General features: G+C 38.3%; 1 protein-coding gene across 1 annotated transcript in view; it reads left to right on the forward strand.

Annotated features, from left to right (window-relative positions):
* The first annotated feature begins 4,733 nt into the window (after positions 1-4,733).
* The window catches only part of PTPRD (protein tyrosine phosphatase receptor type D), a 369,133-nt gene continuing 353,048 nt past the window's right edge, over positions 4,734-20,818 (forward strand). The window contains exon 1 of the mRNA XM_088054032.1: positions 4,734-4,895. The gene's annotated coding sequence lies outside the window, so the exon portion shown is untranslated. The remainder of the gene's footprint in view (positions 4,896-20,818) is intronic.

Consider the following 20,818-nt stretch of genomic DNA (forward strand, 5'->3'; position numbering starts at 1 on the left):
TCCATATGCTTTGTGATTAATTACTGGCCTCTTGCTTTTTCCACTTAAAAAAAAAAAAAAAAGAAACAAAAGGCCCCCAAATCCCAACCAAAAAAAACCCCAAAGAATGAGTACAACAAGTTCTTCCCTGGCAAGCAGAAACAATTAAGCCTAGTTTGCTTTGAGTTAATGTGCTACATCACCTTATTTCACCACTGTGCTATTTTGAGTCTGTGGTAGATCTATGGTTTGGGGTCTGTGGTTCAGTCACACCAATTAATAGGCTGGGACAAGTGTGAGAACCAGCCTGCTCATCTCCCTAACATCTATTTCCACTGATGAAAAATTAGAACAGGGCTTAAGACCTGTAGGTCTTAATGCTTTGCAATGGACTTAAAATGTGCTGGCACAAGAAGTTGTTTGGGTACCAGCTGGATCACACAAGTGTATAAAGCCTCATCTACTTCAGACAGCAAAGAAAAAAACACCAGATGTGGCAAAAATGATCATAAAGAGCTGCACTGAAAATTACTTTTCTCTCCATACCTTTGTCTCTAACTACTGAAGTTTTGTAAGTTAAAAGATGCATATGTATCAAAAATGTTTACAAAATAAAGACTACTACTGGACAGTGTCTAGTGAGGTACTAAATCACCATTGAAAAGATGCATACACAAACTGAATTAGCAGAATAAATTTTTGCATATAGATAACGTGTTATAGATAACTTGTCTAGTAGTGTTTTATTAACCTTAATAATGGGAACTCAAAGCATCTGCAATCTAAAAATGAGAATTTTCAAGTATCAGGATGGCAACTCAGGTACATTCCTCATGATCATTTTGTAAGCCAATGCCTAAAATATGTATTAATGCAGTTTTGTGACAAATCACCTACTAGATTTCAGCTGACAGCTTGCCATACGTTAATCATAAATAACTGTAAAATACGGCTATCACAATGTATGAAGAAAAAAAAGGGAGAGACTATAGAGCAACCCTTTTGATACACCTCTCCTGCTGCCCCTCGTCTTCCTGATTTTGCTGTGTACTGATCCAATGGCCACTGGTTCCAGTTGTTAATGGGATATCCTACTGTGTTAAAGAGCTTTGTGAGATGCTACTTACCAGGACTGCAAGAAACAACACAAGGCAGAACAGATGAAAGGAAAATAACACTCCCCACTATGAATAGAGTACTATCTAATAAATGAAACTCACAAGCCTGAGACATGAAGGCCTATGGCTGGTCTTTTGCAGAGCTAAGGTAGAAGTTACACAAGAGTATGGTCACAGGTAAGTATTCAGATGAATAGCAGGCAAGATGACTCGTTCTGCTTCCTCCTTTTCTACAGTTTTTGATATTTAAACCTGCACTCATAGCTTGCACTTCACTTAAGATTTTCACTGCTGGTTCACAGCCTCCATGAGAAGACTGAAAACAGCTGCATGAGCAGGAAGAATAAGATTTAAACAGTTAATCTGGAATGACAAGATGCATATTTTTTTGAAGACCTCTGAATATATGACACTTTTTTTCCAATTAAAAAATCTTCCTTTCGCCACAAAACCCCCAGCAAAAAAAAAAAAATCCACCTCTCCAACACTCAAACATTACTATCTTCCAAGCCTAGTTAAGTACTATCTTAGATATTGTTAAGTGTTTTACAGGAAACATTTAGAAGTTTATAAAGTGTGTAGATAGATTTCCAATTCAGCGCTGTACTGACCACAGAGTAACATACTGCTGCAATCTTGGCAGAAATAGAACCCCACTCTAGAATGCTGTGTTAAATTTTTTTTAAGTTTGGGGGAAAAGAATCTACTTTAATAAGTAGTTTGTAACAGATTAATTAAGCTTCCTGTTGTGTTTTCTGCTCTTAGTGTTAAAGGAGTATTAACAAACTACATATATAGGTTAATTATGTGTATGTGTACACTCCCATCTTAAATAGAAAATTTATGCTACTGATAACAGATGTGGATATGCAATACAGCAGCAGAAATATACAGTGTTTTAATTATTCTTCTTGAATTTAGGTTAACTTCTATCTGTTTTGTTTTTTTTTTTTTCTTTAGCATCACTACAAAACCTAATCTTTTAAATAATGAGATCTGGTTTTAATATTTCCATAAATAGAAATACATTTATTCCTAATGTGATGCATTTACTTCTGATTGACTGAAGGAAGAGCTACACAACCTGCTTATGACTCTAAAAAAATGCAAAGCTAAATGTAGTCCTCAAACATCTCATCCATGCTGAAATACAATGTGAAAAATACAAAATAAATGGGTTTATTGCTCAACTCTTCAATGCCATGCAAGGATCACAGGATGAAGAGCACTAAAACAGCTAAGTTACTCGTAAGAACTGCTGGGACATAACATTAAATCCTGAAATATCTGTGTAGTGTTGCCATTTCAAAGCAAACACAGCCTTGAAGACATTTCAGTCAAGGGGGCAAAGGTGATAATTTAAGTCTTGTTTCCTTTAGCAACATTTGTTTCAATAAAGGCCAAGTAGAATTTTGCCCTGTTTTTGATTTGTGTTGTACTTTGAAGACACTGCTGCCTGTTGAAAAGCTAGTCTTTAATGGAACAGTTAGTTCTTTTTGACAAGATAAAAAGTAATCATCGGTGCCACATTTCATATATTTACCTTCTCATACAAAGTAATTATTGTACAAGGTTACTTGGTATTTTAAAAGATACTATTTGGAAAGCATTAGCGTTCTTTTAAGTGTGAGATTATTTGGGTGACCATTTTTCTTGGTGTAACTGGCAGGATCAAAAGAAGACAGCAATTTATAGGCCTTGTGGAGAACAAAGTTTATTTTCCCTTTTGTCAGCCTTCGTGCTGGCAGCACTAGCTTCCAGAGGATGATAAAACACGATTATATGATAGAAAACACCCAAATCATTCTCCTCTGCAGAAAAGGAGCAATGACCTGCAATGACCTTAGCAGGTGCCAACAAGACCGACTTCAGATTCAGGTGCTACTCAGCTTGATGGAGTTGCAGTCAGCCAGTATGGAACTCAGGACAAGATGCACCACTCTGGCCAAGAGTGCACCCGGAGCTTCTTCATTCCACCAGGAAAGCCAACTTTTTCATCGTCACTGTTGATGGGCTCCCACCACCATAATGCCTGACTAGCACTTACTGTGTTTATACTGACTCCCATTTTACACAGCTTGACCGGCGTCACAGGGGGTGGTATCTTCCAGGCTTCCAAAGACACCTAGAAGCTCCCAATGAGGTTTTCCAAAGCACTTTTTACCTAAATCCTACTGATTCCACCTACTTCCTATGTGCTGCTCCTTCTCTTCAGAGGACTGGCTAGGACAAGGTTAAGAAGAGTCGGGACGGACCCCATTTTAGCCCAATGTTACACCACCGACTTCGCCAAGCAACATGTGGCGTCACTCCGCATGGAACCTGACCATTCCTCAGGAGGAAAATCTGAGATTTGCCATACACAAAGATGACTGATAATAAAATATCGCTCTGCCACACTGTCACTCTGGCACACCCCTCGCGGACCGGCACTTCTGGCACAACCCCAGCCGGTTTAGCCATGTGGCCGCGAAGGCACACAAGAAGTTGAACATTTCAAGTGCGGCGCAGGCCGCCCGCCCAGGAAACTTCTGCGAGGCCCGGCCGCCGCCCCGCCGCTGCGCCCCCCGCCCTCCCGGCCCGGCCCGGCCCGGCCCGGCCCGGTCCCCAGTGACGTCACCGCCCCGCCCCGGCGCCCGGCCGCGCGCGGGTGTGCGTGCAGCGCGCGGCTCCGGGGCTCGGCCGGCGCGCGGCCCGGGTTGGGGCGGGCGCTGCCCGGATCGCCGCTCCGTACCCCCCCACCCTGCCCGCACACGCACAGGCACGGACATCGGCGGCACGCTTTCCCCGACTCTTGGGGCCGTACGGATCCTGTCATCCGCACAGCGTAAGAGGATTAGAAAAGAATAATCACAAAAAAAAACAACCCAACAAAAAACCCCAAAAGCGCGCGCACAGACACACACACACAAAAGCGCAAACAGCCATCCAATCCAAAGCCCACAACAAACCCACGAAACGGGAGAGCGTCGTCTCTACCGGTGCCCCCACGGCGTCCCCCTTCTTCCCCAGAGGAGCGAAGTGGAGTGGTGGGGGACGATTGTTCACGTTTCGACTCTCGGGGACGGTTTCTGGGAATTTTTCCCCAGTCTGACCTCCCCACTCCGCCCGCCCTGTGCCCTCTTCTCTCGCTTTTGTTTGCACTGCACTTTTTGTAGCAAGGGGGGGTCGGGAGAGTGGGTGGGAGACCTCCCTTTTATTTGTAGCGAAAGAATCGGCTAGAAAAGACGAAGGAAGAAAAGGAGGAAGGGAAAAAGAAAAAAAAAAAAGTGAAGGGGGAAGGAAGAAGGAGAGAGAGGGAGAGAGCGAGAGAAAGGGAGGAGGAGGAGGAGGAGGAGGAGGGGAAACGGAGCAGCTAGCTCGGGAACAGAGAGCGCACCCGGGAGCAGCAGCAGCCGCCGCAGGAAGAAGAGGAGCAGAGCGGAGCAGAGCAGCGCGGAGGAGAGGCGGCGCAGGCAAGAGGAGGCAGGCGGGGACCTGGCTCTTCTGGATGCTGGATTTTCGGACTCTCGCTGACTCTCTCCTGCTCCCCGGCGCCGCACTGTGAGAGACACGCACGAGCGTCAGGCAGCAGCGGCGGGGCTTCGCTCGTAGCTGCTGCTGCAGCTGCTGCCACTGCTGCTGCTGCTACTTCTGCTGCAGCAGCTGCAGCTGCTGCTGCTGCGGGGCTCGGATTAAATTGGCCGCCCCGGAGCCGACCGGGAGCAGCGGGAGGAGGTGGGGGCGGCGGGGAGCAGCGGCAGGCGGGCGGGCAGCGGCGAAGGCTGCTGCTGGGACCGGGGGAGCCAGCATGACCAGGTAACTGCCCCGCTCCTGACCCATTTTTCCTCCGCCACCGCTCCTTCTTTGCCGCCTCTTTAGGCGCGCTTGTGTGTGTGAGCACAAAAGTGTGCGTGTGTGCGTGCAGCCCGCACACATGTCCCTCACACACAACTCTCCCGTGCGTGCCCCAGGGCTTCCCCCCGGCCGCTTCCAGCCCGCTCCCCGCGCCTCCCCGCCGAGTCTCAGCCTGGCGGCGAGGCCTGTTCGGGGAGCGAGGGGAGCTGCGGTACGGGAACGGGGGATGGGGCAGGCAGAGGGCGATTGATGGATCGGAGTCGACGTTTCCACTGAGTGCCGCTGTACGCGGGCGGGGAGAGGGGAGTACGGTAATTGCACACTGTCTGTTTGCTTTGACGAACGAATTATTAATATTAATTATTTTATTAATTCTAACGGGTTCGGAGAAGGGGGAAGGTAGCAGGGGTGAGAGACCAGGCGTCGGAGACGGGGCTTGGGGGTGAGCGAGTACGGACCCCAGGCGCCGGTCCGAGCACGGCTCCCTCCTCCTCTCCTCCTCCTTCTCCTTCTCCTCCTCCTCCTCCTCCTGCTGTCTCTCGGCGAAACAGGGAGGCACGGAGATGTGAAGCTTTTCACAGGTCAGGCTTTTAATTTCTTTGTTTACTCTCGCGAAGCCACTTGAAAGGAGGCACATCGGGCTGGAAACTCAGTTTTCCGAGCGCTTGCAAAGGGGTTCTTGAATTTGTTCTGCAAACTTAGCAGCTCCCTCTGCGCCGTCTGGTCGTGCAAGGAGGCACTCCTTACTGCTGCAACCGGGCTCTCCCAGACTGGCAGATAAAACATTTGTTTTCTTGCAATGAATCCCTTCTTTTGCCTTTTATTAATTGCTCTCACTTCTCGACAGAGCGGTATTCATTCCAAGTGATTACCACTCAGCTTTGCATGTATGGCTTTTGAACGTCTGCTTCTCCTTGTTACTTCTCCAGAACTGCTGTCATACGTATTTTATTCTCATGCCTGGCCTTTATACAATTACTGCCTCGTGTAAGGATGGCAGCTTCTTTACATGATTTTGATGTCCATATTCGCAGTTTTGACACACGCGGAAGGGTTAATTTATTTGCACAGAATAGTTAGGGTTTTATGTGCTCCTTCACTTGTCGCCTGAGACGGCGTTACACTGGGGATAGGTCTGTAGAGGCTGATTTACTTTCGAGTTTCTTGTTTGCAGACATGAGTATTTCTGATGCTACTTGTATTTTCTTAAACTTAGGATTAATGTGGGAAGCTGTGATTGTCTTCTCAGCCTTTCAGAGATCGCTTCCAACATACCTTTTGTTCAAGCACAAGCAACTTCTCTGTAATGTTGGGACATGACTGTGAATTTCGATACAGAGACGGAAAAGTGTATATATCGTATTTTTCCTTCATCTCATATCTGCTAGTGGTTTAAAATGTTGTAACAGTCAATGCTTTTTTTGCTTGCTGTAAAAGTGTATAGTAAATGACATCATTTTCTCCTGGGCTGGGAGCAAGGAATCCTACAATTCTTGTTATGAATGGAGCAACTCTGAAAAAAAAAAAAAAAAAGATTCTCCCCTGTTCTAAATACAATCATATGTACTTGCATCTTTCTTTAGACATCAGTTTTTTGATTGCTTCTTTAAATTCCCTCTCATGAGATGAGCTATTACTGCTTTTTTAATGTGTGAAATTGACAAACTGGTCAGTTTAATAAATTCAGCTGTCAAATTCCGCTCAGTCAAAATTGCTAAAAGCTGTACATATATTGGCATGGGATTTTCAAGGTACTGAGTATTACACAGAAAGGATGGATGTAATGAGTAGCTTTCCAGTTTTAGTTTTGTCACTTGTGTTAATACGGTGGGGTATATTTAGATGTCTTTCAGCGTAGAAATGATGTATAGCTTTTCTGTATCCACTTAAACCAGTAGAAGCTTCGTCTTCGTAGAGGTCTTCTACTCTAAGAAGATAAGAAGAAATTCATTATGGTTTGTGTGTGCTATGGCAAGCTGATAGGAATGGTGTATGGTAAGGAAAACGGTACCTTGGTATTTCTGGGTTTCAGGAATTGGTCTTAGGACCTGCTTTTAGACCCATCAGTCATACTACTTTTAAAACGAGCGCTAAAGAATAATGTGAATAAGCGTTTTGCTGTGACGGTTATGTAACTCAAACCACCAGCAGTCAGCGAACTCAATGGGTGTTAGTAAATCAGTGCTTAATCTTAGAAGAGGGTGTGCAAGAATGTACTTGGGGATGTGGTAAAGAACTAAGTATCTGAAGATTTAAGTCCAGTCAGCAATTCATTTTTAACATTGCCTTTTGCTTCTGCGTTTGAGGAATGCAGGGACCAAAACTACACAAGCTGAAGAGTAGGAATTCCCCTTCATCTGCTGCTGTGTGCTGAGCCACTAGGGGCCTGTATAAACTGCTCTCATAGAGCAGATACCAGTGCATGGCATATGCTCACTTCCACCAGACATTTTTTACACAGGTGCATAATGTCAAAAACAAAGTTGCCAGTTATTCATTCCTTACTAATAAATGAGATGGCAGATTTTTTTAAGAGGTGTGTACAAATTGCATGTTATTTAGTTTTTATTTTTACCCTACTTCATCTGTTTCCCCTAGTCCTGTATTTTGTCCACCGTCCCTGCTTTCATGATTACTATGGGAGATGGGGATGAACATGACTTAGGAGGTGCAAATTTTGAGCAAAGTTGGATTTGTGTGGCTTCTGCATTTCATATTTCCTGTAAGCTGAGAAAATCAGATTTGTTGCCTGTGTGTTTTTTCTATTAGATTAGTAATGGTACTGTTCCATGCAAGTGTAGGGTTAAAAGATAAACTAAACAGGATTACTACAAGTCAGGAACAGACATAGATTGATGGTGTATTTAAACTAGCTTTGTAAGTGTTATGTAAGTTTGAGTGTGTGTCGGCTCCAAGGCTTTGGCTGGAGCGTAGTCAGCATTTATGGGACATGGGCTGAGGATGCACTATACATTCTTGAGTGTTAGTTTCAGAAATTTAAAATCCACCAGCCGTAGCATTCTTAATAGACATTAAGCAATAAGGTCAAGTATACTTACACTGTTCCATTGTTCGTTTTCAGTTTTTGAAACTGACAAGGCAGACAATTTGTAAAAGAGCACAGCTGAAATATTTGCATATTGGATTTCCTTCGAAACGAACTTCCGTTACTAAGCTCTTTGAGAATTCTCATTTGGAAGGATTTTCAAGCTGAATCACAGTAAGGTCATACAATCAAAAAGCAGTTTCCCTATGGTATGTTAATTTTTTAATAAGCTGTCTTTTAAAACATCAGAGTCTTACATATCATTCAGTGTTGGGCCAGTTACAGCAAGAGGGTTTTTTTGTCGTCTTGCCGACAACAGTTGTGCAAATATTGACTGAACTTAATTTTCTGAAATGTGTATGTGTGCCTTAGGTAAAGTTTTGATGAAATGTAATGAAATCTGCTTTAGAGGTTTTCTCAAATGATAAATGTTGGTTCAAAAGTGTAAGTCTTGCTGCTTATCAGTAAACAAAGACAGTGGTTCGGAAATGCAGAGTGTAGGCACTTCATTTGTGCTTTGGATATCAAAAGGAGTGATATGGCATGGATCTGTGAATCAGTGTATTTAATTTTTGTATACAACTTGTGGTGATTTTTAAGCTTTTGTTCTCTAAGAAGAGTTGAGAAAAAGGTGTTGATATTTGCTGGTTTAAGTTCAGTGTCAGTCACATAATGCCGTCCATTGTAACAGGAGCTTGCTTTTGTTGTAATTCTTTTTAAAAACAGTTGTAATAGCATAGTCAACATACCATATTTTTATGAAAGCTCTCAATTTCACATATTATGTGAATGGGCTTTATTTACTTAATCCTTGTATTCTTTGGAAAAAGCCTTAGATAAAGCCAGTTAATGAATGTATGCTGGCAAATTGTCAGCCTAAAGCAAGAATATATGTTTGAAAATACTTCTTCGAATACTATCGGGAATTTACCAAGGAGGAGCAGAGAGGAAGCTTACTTTTCCTGGTGATCTGCTACGGTGAAGGTTGCAGTACAGCTAGAGAAATCTGATGATTTAGAAAAAGGTTACATGAGAGTGCTTTGCCTGTAAATTTCTTTCCAGAAAGCTTCACTTCACTGTTTTTTTTAAGACACTGGGCATTGATAAAACCATATTTACTACTGCACAGTTTTAACTTACATTTCATAAGTTCAGATGACTTTTGGTAGTTTATTGATAATACATACCTTAAACATAGCATGTTTGTGTCTTCCTATAAGAAGTGGATAGCTAAAATCCCAGTAAGTGAAATACAGAATAATAAAAATGGTTCGTAGGCAAAAAATGAGGTTAAATTGAATACAATATGTAATTCCTTTTAAGAACTTAGTTATTATTCAGGTTCTTTCAATTCATTCATAAAAGCGACAAGTTAAACAAAATACCATGAGCCTGTTTTTTAGCTACATCAGCAAGTATACATAGCCTATACTTCCCTCAGATTCCTAAATTTATCTCTTTAGGTGTCTTCTGTTTACATGCTGTGACAGGCTTCTTCATAATCTTAATATAACTGTTACAGAAAGAGAAAAACAAAAAAGACAATGTGATTATCTTGGAGTACAGTTTCAAAAGAGATAGAGGTTTTTTCTAAAATCAGCTTCCATGTTTATACTTGATATCTGATTTCTGGTGGGGATTCTGTGTGTTCTTCTGAATACAAAGAATGGGCAGAAAATGTCCTCCTCAGTCAACAGAAAATGTTGGAATTTCAGGCACTTTGATTTGTTATACCAGAAGACATGCCCTAATAGCCTACTATCATGTCCTGAGCTTCTTCGTATTTAGGCACAATGCAGTTATTTTTGTTTTTCAGCAATCTTCCAGTTAGTGAAGTCACTCCACAGGTATACAAATTAATTTATTAAATTTGCAGACAGTCAAAATGGATGTCCTGGTTAGAGGCAACCGAACTGCTCGCGTATTGTTGTGGTCAGATAATGTACACCTTTCTCCCAAGCAGTATATCAAATGTTGTATATCAAGTTATGCCAGCAATTATATTGCTCTTTCTTTTACACTATTTATTGTTCTGGAAACTACATATCTATAAGTCAGGGTTCAGTAAATAGTGTGTAAAAGCTATGTTTTTAGGTTGCAGAATCGGGTGATTCCTAAGAAGAATATAGTCAGTACTAACCTGACCAAAACAAATGCGGCTTAGATACAAATTTTCAAATAAATACACATTTCTCTAACAAATTTACCCTATCTCATTTTGGTATCAGCATCTCACCTTGGCATTGGTTTTACCCAAAAATTTAGGTTTTTTGATACTTGTTTTGACTCAGCAAGAGAAAATTCAAATATATTCTTGTAGCAATGTCTTAGTCTTTCTGTTCTTCAGAAAATCACTGTTTGCTGAGTTTGAACACAGTAATTCTGCAACTATCTGTAGGCCATACTCTTTTTATAAAGCTTTGCCAAAAACAGCTGAATTTTGTGTTCAAGGAATAGACTACTATTTCTGCTATCTTATTTTTCGCTTCCTCTACTTCTTTCTCCCTCGCCTTCCTTCTCATCGCCACTCCTTTCCCTTTTTCCTATAAAAACAGAAAGATAAAACTGATGTTATTAAAGTACACAAAGATCCATACAATTCTGTACTTTATCCCATTTCTTCATCTTTATGCCACAGAGAACAAGTTTATGAAGCAGATGCGTGTCACTGTTTCTAACCTAGAGACATGATTAATTTGTCCGTGTTCACCTGTATTGCTAAACTTCTGTTAATCACACATTTAATTTTCTTTTCTTTTTACTTTAGGAAAGGGCTTTCTCCCTCTATGGAATTTATTAAAGGCAGGGAGGTCTTTTCTTGAAAGGTTGTTTGTAGGACCAAGTATTTTCTGCCTATGTTTCAGTAATGTGACTGTCAGGTACATAATTTCTTTACCTCTTACACTATATTTTCTTAAAATCCTGTTTACAGGTGTATTGCTTATCAACACTTTGAATTTGACTATTTTTTCTTAATAAGAAAATAGCTTATTATTTTGAAAGCCATTAATTTGATATAAAGAACATGCAATGAGAGATTTCTAAAACACTGATCAGAAAGTAGGACAGGAAGCTTTATTTATTTATTTTTGTTTGGTTCGGATGGTAGTGTATCTTAGAAAGCTGCTTAACTACTGCCCAGTGCAGCTGTCCTTCCCTGAAAGATTAGGTTTCAGGAGCAATGATGGATGTTGAATGCCTGTAGCCAGTTGTGGGGTTTGCTCTAAGGTCAGTGCTACTGATGGAGGATAGGAATTTACAGCCTTATGTCTCTTCACCAAAGTAACCGGTGGCATTTCTTTAGGGAAAAAAAAAGCCCGCAACAATTAGGTATGTTCAGTGCAGAGATTGTATTGCTGCATAAGCTTTTCATACTTGTGAGAAAGAATAGGTAGATTTGTGAATAACAACAGTAAATTTAGTCATGAGTGTGCCCTTTTGTTTCACAGAAACACAGAGAAATAGCTACAAAAAAATAAATAGGATGATGTGATATATTATTTTAACCTGTGTTAACAAGTTTGGAGTTAACACTTTCGGCTCTTTATTTGAGTCGTTTCAGCTATGTTTCAGAACATACTCTCTTTTTTCACCTATAAATAGGATGTTTTTTTCTTTTTTCCCCCTCATGGAAGAAATACATGTTAGTGATCTTCAGCAAGCATAACCCAAGGCAGAATAGATATCTATCAGTGATGAAAGGGTAGATGTTCATCAGGTAGAAAAAGTTTACTTTGATGACATATAATGTTACACAGTACACAGTAATGTACACATATAATGCTATCACAGTACATGTTGCTAATAAAGATAGTTTAGATACTCTTAGCTGTGTTTTCAGAAGCAATTGTTGAGGCCTCTAAAGTCTTTCAGACTATTTTTGGACTGACTGCCTTCCCTGAGCTGTTGAAGTTTGCTCCTGATACACAGTGATGTGATTAACTTTAAAAAAGTGAATTTTGGTTGAGAAAGGTGCACAAAAATCCCAGTGTGCTTTATCATTAAGCTTGCAAACTCTTTTTGAATTGTTCTTATTAATTTGTACCTTAATGGTGTAAGTGGATTTTTCTGTCAAGCCTTGGAAGGGTTGTCCTAGTAGGCTGAAAGCCTTCTGTGATTGGTGAGAAAGATTTCATTTGACAACAGCATTATTTGGATCAGATCCACAGTGCTTTTGTGTCTTTGCATAAGTGATAGGACTTTCTCCTCAGGTAATTCTAGCAGTGGTTAAATTCAAATTCAGAAAAGAAAGCTTAATAAAACATCTGATAAATTGATTTATAGTAGCTCATAAATTAGGGAGTAAGAAGTATTTTGGTAAAAAGAAATACTTATTCAATAAGAATCACTTTAGAACAATTTTGCATCAAGGATATGGCCTTTTGCCAAATGCCTATGTATTCTACTTACTGGCAGTATGCCATCGACTTTATTTGGAAAACTCTCTTTGCTTAAGTAATAAATATTCACTATTTACCAATTTATTTTGCTATAAACAAAACATGGATTCTGTTATTGGATTTTTTCTCTCATTTTTGACCAATTTCACAAAGAATGGACTTTTTCTCATTACCATTAAATGCATCAATGAATCTTGATTAACAGAATTTTCCAAACAGTGAAACTGATCTTGTTATCTCCTTTTTTATAATTTGGGTATTTGGGGATATTATTTTTGCTTGACGTGAAAAGCCCTGAATTTTTCTACTGTATATGGCATGTGATAGGAGAATTTTAATATTAAATTCAAGAACTGTTTGTTGTAGTTGATATTTATGATAATCTAATGCAATTTGTTTTATTAAAGAAAAGCATATAACCAGTGTAAATGGTTGTTGTCACTTAGTTCAGTGCATAGAATTTACACTTGTTTCCCATTTTACATTTTCAAAAGGTGGCTTAAATGGCCACATGAAGTATCATACTGACCAGATGAAAATTTTAGATGTACCAAGGGAAGCAGACAATGAAGAGAGCATTGTATTTTTAATGGTAACAGGTGGCAGGGAATGTCTGCAGGAGCAATCACACCTCCATAAGAATCCTAGCATTCCCTGGGTTTAATTTTGCATGATTACAGTGACTCTGGAAAAAAAATAGAGTGTTAGGACTTCAGCAATAGTATTCTGGTTAGCTTCGTTTTGGACGGTGTGGGCTGAATGTATTAAATACTGTGTATATATAAAAAGGAAATGTTTATTCTTCTTCTCTTTGATTGTATCTGATGGAACAGATACATGTCATTCTGGGTAATGTAATCCCTAAAAGGACACTTACTAGGACTGTATCCCTTGCTGATTTATTCATAGGATTGCTTTATTAATCTAGTGCTCAAGGGTAACCTTATTCCCAAAGGTATTAGAAAGCATGAAAATAACTACTGGAGTTTTTAGAGATGTAGATTTCTATGTGTTCAAGCAATTTGAATTTATAATCTCAATCAGTCTTTGTATTTTTTACTGCAAAGTATATAAACCATGAAAGGTGCCGAGGCCTTGAAACTGTTTTTTCATTTTTGCTAATCTCTGCAATAGTCCAGGTTGGAGAGACAGAGATTAATAAGAAAATGAAAACAGATTATCATGTCTAGAAGAAAAGTATGGTGAGATTTTTCTACCATGATGATGATGAATTGAGTTGCTAGAAATATTATCTAGTAACCAGTGCTTTATAGAGGTATACTCTTAACAAGCTGCTTTTTCAGCCTTTTTTTGGTTTTCATTTTTGTTAGGAACTTGCCGTTTTGGTGTGAAATTTTTTTCTCTTCTGGATTAACGTCATATTGCAGATGCCAATCAGAAAGTCAGGCAAAAATTTTTTTCTGCAGCTTTTACCTGTTGCTCAGATAATGGTGTTAAGCTCTGTTTCATATTTAATGAGACGGAACACTTGAAAACACCGAAGAATTTAGGAATAGGAGGAACCTGAATTCAAGAATAAGGAGTGAAATTTTGCAACCTCAGAGTTTTCCCACTAAAGAAAAACTGACATATGATCAATGGCAATTTCACAACTGTGACAGGGAATGTCCCTTTTCCAACTCTTTCTCCAAGTTGTTCTCCATCTTGCTTTTGCAATTCTACAGTTTTATAAACAGCAATTAGTAAAGAGAAATGTGTCTTTCTGAACAAATACTGATTTCTACTTCATACCAACTCTTCTATACTGTACTTCACTGTCTCTGAAATGAGTCTTTAGGTGTCTTTTCAATGCAATTCTCCATAGCATTTCTTGTTTCTTACTGTGGGAATATATCTGAGATTGTGAACTGTTAAGAATTGCGAGAACGGTTCACTAAATTGGTCTCTTTTTTTTTTAGAATGTCACTGATATCGCGAGTATTGGATACTTTTATTTGTTGTGTTATAAAAGTCCCCTCTGAAACCTATTGTCATTGCAATCTCAGAGGCTCAATTTGTTTTTTTACTCCTGCTAAGAATTATGGGCATGTCCATTTGGATTGATCTCTGATTTCTTTGACTATGTGTCAGTATCTAGAAAGCAGTCTTTCAGTGCAGACATTGGTGTAGTCATGACTCCACATGTATGCCTGTCCACCTGCTGCCTTTGTTGAGGTATTTGAGTAATTCTAGGTTATCTAGGCTATTTTTAAGAAGTTCTACGCTGTTTTTTAAGTCTTGGATAGGATACAACATTGTCTTTTCATTCTCTGTGAAATCTTTGTTTTTTCAACCACTTCCCATTTTTCACAGCAGGAAGCTTTCTACATGAAAAGAAGAGAAAGAGACCTGCTTGACAGCTTCTCTTGTCTCCTTGTATCTAGAGAACTGCATGAGTGTAACAACAAAGACATTGATCTCTCTGGTGCTATTTTGGTGGGTTTTGTCACTGGGTGCAGTGGTAGCAGATTTAGATTTAACTGTGGATGCTGGCTGTCTTCTCTTTAGGTACAGCCTTCCATTTAAGTCTTTGTGTTACTCAGCTGAATTCAGTTTCTTAAATCCCATCTCTGTCAGAGTAAGTCAGTTTTTATTGAGACATGGTCCTGATGCATTTCTTCTCAGAGAATAAACTGGCAAAAAACTTTCAAGTTGATACTTCTGAGTTCAAGAATTCCAGTATAGGTTCCAACACTTCCAAGCTCACTTCAATGCCAGGTTCTCCATGTAGAATCAGGGCTAGATGTTTTTTGGAAGAACACAAAACAGCTGTGTTATAAACACCGTTTGTAAGGCATTGCCATGCTCACTTTATTTTTCTTAATATGCTGTGTTTCTTCATCATGTTTAATTATGAAAATTCTGAGGCAGATTCTCACTGTGCTTTTCTCACTGATGTAGTTATTTATGTTACTGATATAGTATTTATGTTATGTATTTCTCATGGATGTAGTTCCATCTACTGAGTTTCTGAGGTGTTACGAGTAGGTAACTATTGTCATGGTTTTTGATTTATGCATATTCATATCTATATAAAAAAATTAAGCAGGATTTTTTCCTGCTTTTGCATTTGTAAGTTAAGTTTCTGTTAGGGTTGGGTAGATGATTGTTCCAGTCAGAAGTATAGATGTGTTACTCGGTTTCTGGTGTTGCCTGCAGTTGCATGTGTTTAATAATTTAGTAGCTGCTGAGGGGAGCTCGATGTGTGCACTTCCAGTGTTAGGAATGAAGCCACAGCAGCTGAGACTTCATGTTTTCCTGAGAGTACAGTTAACCACACTTGTCATAGGTGTTTAATTGTGATTTTGATTGCCCTTTCTAGTGGTTTGAAGCTAATACTGAACTTTTGTGGCTTGTCGGAATGTATACAAAATCTGAAGCTTCTTTCACAATTACAGTTTTCGCTATTTGAACATGGCTTTCTGTATTTGTCTGTTTTCAAAGTCCTGTTCTTACAAAAACCAGTTTTCAGAAATTCCTATCACTGAGACCTTGTACTTCAGGATGTGTTGCAAATCTTGTCAACCTCTTGCCTCCTTTCTGTTTGCAAATAGCTTAGGTACTTGGTGACTTAACATTTTGATTTATCAGTTCTTTGTTTCTCGATGAGCTGCTTCCTTTTACCATCAGACGTGCTGAAAGGGAAGACTGTCCTTAATCTTCTTCTCTGTTTTACTATAGTGATGATGATTTTTTTGTTCTTCTTAATGATATGTAGACTGAAAGGAAGATGTTCCATCTCAACTAATAATTTTTTACAGTATTTACTTGAAGATACCACAGTACTTAAAAAAATGCAGAGCCTTCCTTTGGAGGACTGTGAAAATATTTGTGTGGTCAGCAGTTCATTTTCAGATTTTTCTGTTGAAGCAGTACAGCAATTTTTGATGTTTCTTAACTGAATGTATAGCTGAAACTTAGCCTTCAAAAGTCTTGTTGCTTCCCTTTTTTCAAATTATAGGTGTCATGGTTATTTTACCAGTTGTAAGGCATGCCTCTATGACAAGTTACAGCTTTGTGAGAGGGTTTGGTGTGTGACTAGTAGTCAAATAGCTAATAATTGAATGAGTAGCAGTGAAGTGAGATGATGTTAGATTACTCAGATGACAGTCAAGAATTACTTCATACTCTCAGAAGGACAGACTCTTAGGTCTTGAGTGGAATAAACAGGAATAAATCACATAGCTCTGTGGTCCTCAATTGTGTGTCTGTATAAGGGACTGAGAGTGTATATTGTATATATTCCTTTTCATTGTTAGTTTTTAATTGAACTATAAATACTTTTATAGTTGCATTTTTAGCACAACTCAGAGGTATGAAGACATTGTGCACTTGTGCATTGCAAATACACTGCTCAGACAGAGAGATTACAATGATCCACTGAATGCTAAAAACTAGTCCAGTCAGCTGTACTTTGCAGAGATCCCCTTACTGCTGCAGCATTATACGTAAGAGAATCCTTGCATGCGTCTTCTGTGGTTCACAGCCTAGAATAGAGTTTGAGCCATTGGCTAATAAAATATGAATAATAGAGAAAAAAAAAAGAATGGTTGTAAAACACGCTTATTTTCACTCTTCCCTCTTTCACTAATTATTTGTAATTCTGAGGATAATTTTGAAGAAAAAAGTTGTTCATAGATACATAGTGAAGAAACAAAATTAGGGAGTCATGTAACCAGATTCCCTGAAATTAATTAAAAAATGCTGAACATTCATGGCTGCTAACAAAGTGACATACCAAATGAGAGAGATTCTTTTTTTAAGTGTTAGAAAGAAAATTGTCTTTTGTAGATTAATGAAGGACTATGTTTAAATGAGCTTCCTTGTGGAAGGACAGTGCTTCCATATAAGCAGTCCTTGGTAATAAGAACTGCAATATGGCTCACTTTATTCTTGCACATACTCCCACAGTATTAAATGGATTTAATCACACATCAGGTTAGTGGTTCTTTGTCCTGTCATTCTCTATAGTAAAAAGTGTATGTTAGAAATATGAGAATATATATGTGGAAATGTAAGCAAGGACAAAAAAGATAAATAAAAATACTTCATTTAAGGTAGAATTCAGCAGAGAAGTTAGGTTTGTCCATACCTGTAACCATATATTTAGGTAACTTCACCACTGTGTAACATTACTGAAATCTGTGAGAATGTATGTGGCTTTAAAAACAAGCATGGGTGTGGTTTAATGACAAGTATACACACTGAAGTGATTTATTTTTAATTTGAACTCTTAAGTTTGTGGAGTGAAAGGAAGTAAAGAATGCTAATTTCTGCTTTACACTATTTTTGCCTCTTCTTCATAATGTTCAAATAAATACTATTATCATAGTTGATGAGAGATGGAATGGTTTATGGCTTTCCTTGGTTTATGGAAGGTATAAAAGTAATATAATACTCCTTGATACTGTTTTCTTTTCAGTTTGCATACGGAGCAAGCAAAGCATATCCAAACTATTAAAATAGACTGTATTTTCATTTGTGTTCATTATGGAACACTGTCATTTTACTGCAGGAAAAAATATTAACAAGTAAGAGGTCCATAACAGGTCACAATCTGTTGCTATAATTGCTTCTCTTCAGAAACACTTTTTAAAGTTTTACGTGATACAAGAGTACTACTATAGGCATTACTCTGTCAGGTATTTCTCTCTCCTGAAACCACAGTGCAGGGCTGAAACACTGTATACCCAGTAAAGCCAAAAAAAATTTCTAATTCATTCATATTGTCTAATATTTTAGTGAAGTATTTATCTGAATCAGCTGAGGTGGTTTTTGAGTGGTCTTTTGTGTCTTTTTCTCTCCCCCCCACTGGCCTTGTTCTGTTTTATAAAATTTTGTTGTTGTTACTCACAGTTTTCTTCAATTAGTGATGGAGAAAAAAATTAGGTAAAGTACTTCTGTGAGTGAATAAACTGATGTTTGATGAAAATCTGTGGACTGAAATGTAGGTATTAGATGGCATTTAGTTGTAAATTTTGGTATATAAGTAGTATATTACCCACAGGTAATATATGTGATGTTGTTATGTTGAAGTACCATACTCAGGGCTTTATATTTGTTACTCCTCAGCTTTCATTCTACATTCTTCTAGGGTTTACAGCCTTTTACCTCAAAAAGCTTTTATTCCTCTTACATTGCTGCTCTTCTGCACTCTCATATTTTTCTGTAAGTTAGTGCCTTTTGTACATTTTTGTTAAGGTAAATGACCTGAAGAGCAAAAGACTTTACAAGTTGTTTCTAAGAGTAAGAAGGTGCCTTTTCTCTAGGTAGTTGGAAGAACAATTTTGTATCAGTATGATTTTGACAGCAAGATTTGCTGACATGGACTGATGTATATAGCATAGGCTTGCTTTGATTTTAAGGTACGATTTTACTAAATTAAACAACCCACTTAGGGGTTAAGCCTTCCAGTTTCCTCTCTGTCCCTTTACTTCACTGAAGTCTTTGATCCCTTACATACTTTTATAGAATTCAGTGCATAGGGATTTATCAGAAGAATAAACATTGTAGTACAGAGCAATCGGATGACTTTCTGTACACATGATAAATAATAATAATAAATCTCAGAATGATATGAATCATAAAAGGCAAATAAAGATAAAGCTAGGAAGGTATTTCTTGGAATTGTAACACTGAGTCCCAGATGTCTTCTGCTACGTGCAAATAAAATCTGTCTTCAAATTAATGTTTTTGACTTATTTCATAGGACAGAGACCTGATATGTATCTAATAATATATAATATAATATTATATATTATATATATATATATAATAATAATAATATAATCTATTATTTGTTGTTTTCATTTTGATCTTTTTCCAGATACTTGATTTTTTTAAGTAATGGTTTTTGTAGTTAGTTTGTATTAATGTTTTCTACCACTAGTATAGGTGAAGTCACATATTCTTTTGGTATATGCAGTTACTTGTTGATAAACTTTATCAAGAACAACTTTCTACTGAAATACACATGTATTTTACCCAACATACATACATATATTACCCAATATACATATATGGGATACAAGTTTTTATTTTAATTCTGCACTTTATATTATACAGCTTTTACCGTTTTGTTGCACAGATTGCTGTTACTAGAAATATACCGTAACTCATGATCAACTTTCTTTTCATCTTCTACTTCATTGACTGTTTTACCAGTAATTTTCACACTGTTGATTTTTATTTGTGTAAAAAACATATCTTTAGCTGTCATTGGCCTTGTGTTTGACATCTTTTTTGTTGTTCTGCTTTTATGACTGTAAAAATATGCCATTCCCTGCAGTCAGATTTTGGCAAGGTCTAGAAGGATTTTTCTTAAAGCGGTTCTGTGTTCAGGTAAATTAAAGTCACTCTAAGAGCTTTGAGGATTACTGGATCAATGCACATCATTTTACATAACATTTTCATTTCTAGGTACTGAAATACATTTAGGAGTTGTCTTACAAGGTACTAGCAGGACTTCGTTAAGTATGTGTGTTTGTTGTTTAATTTTTATTCCTTAACTGCTGTTTGTATTCAGTGCACATTATAGCTCTCAGAAGACTGAAAATGCTTTTTATTATTGCCTTTTATCTGTCATGCTGTTTGAATGATTTTACTGGACTCTAGTAAAGTGTGAAATTGATACAAATAAATTACAACGTGGATCTATTTCTATTGTCAGCAAGCACTAAAAGAAAAATAAGATATGGCTTCTATAAAAAGTAGTTATTTAGAAAGTAATATTTGGCAAATTAGTATATATAAGTTGTCCTTTCTGTGTAGCTTTCTCTGTAGGATTGAAATGTTTACAACCACAGTTGAGTCATAAAAACAATATGGAACTGAGCCACTTTTTTTTTTTTTTAATTGATAAATATTTTTCACTAGGAAGTGAAAAGCATCATCATTACTCCAAAACAGATGGGTTTCTTTTCTTTCTTTTTAGTCCTGAAGTCTCTTGTGTGTACATACATGTACACTCAGACAAATATGTATTCACAGAAATGAGGATTTCATGGCTAAGGAGATTGCATGCATTAGATTCTGCTGTAATTTCTGAGCATCAGAAACATATGATATTTTGAAGTTCTGTCTATTGTTTTAATTACTATTAAAATATTTAGAAAACATTTACATCTCTAGGATCACTTTTCAGATTCATCCTCATCTAGATTTGGAAGGTTCTGCTGTATGGGACTGATTATTCTACTTTTATCACCATTAGGTGATGGAACAATGCTTTTCGTTATTGTTCTTTCCCCTTACATCCTACCTTCCCTTCTTTCCTCACAGGTTTTATTGCCAGCAGTGTAGCTGGTGTATTTTTCTGGTAACATTAGTTCTGATCCGCACAACACCTAGGGTTACGTGTGTGTGATCCTGTGTAAGAGTGAGATGGCCAGGGAGGCATTTAGCCAGCTTTGCTGTAACCCTTTGAGGGCACAGATGCT

This window comes from Pseudopodoces humilis, chromosome 4 (genome assembly GCF_049639895.1).
Source record: "Pseudopodoces humilis isolate 2021_Gansu_Grassland_sample_001 chromosome 4, ASM4963989v1, whole genome shotgun sequence".
NCBI classification, from domain to species: Eukaryota; Metazoa; Chordata; class Aves; order Passeriformes; family Paridae; genus Pseudopodoces; species Pseudopodoces humilis.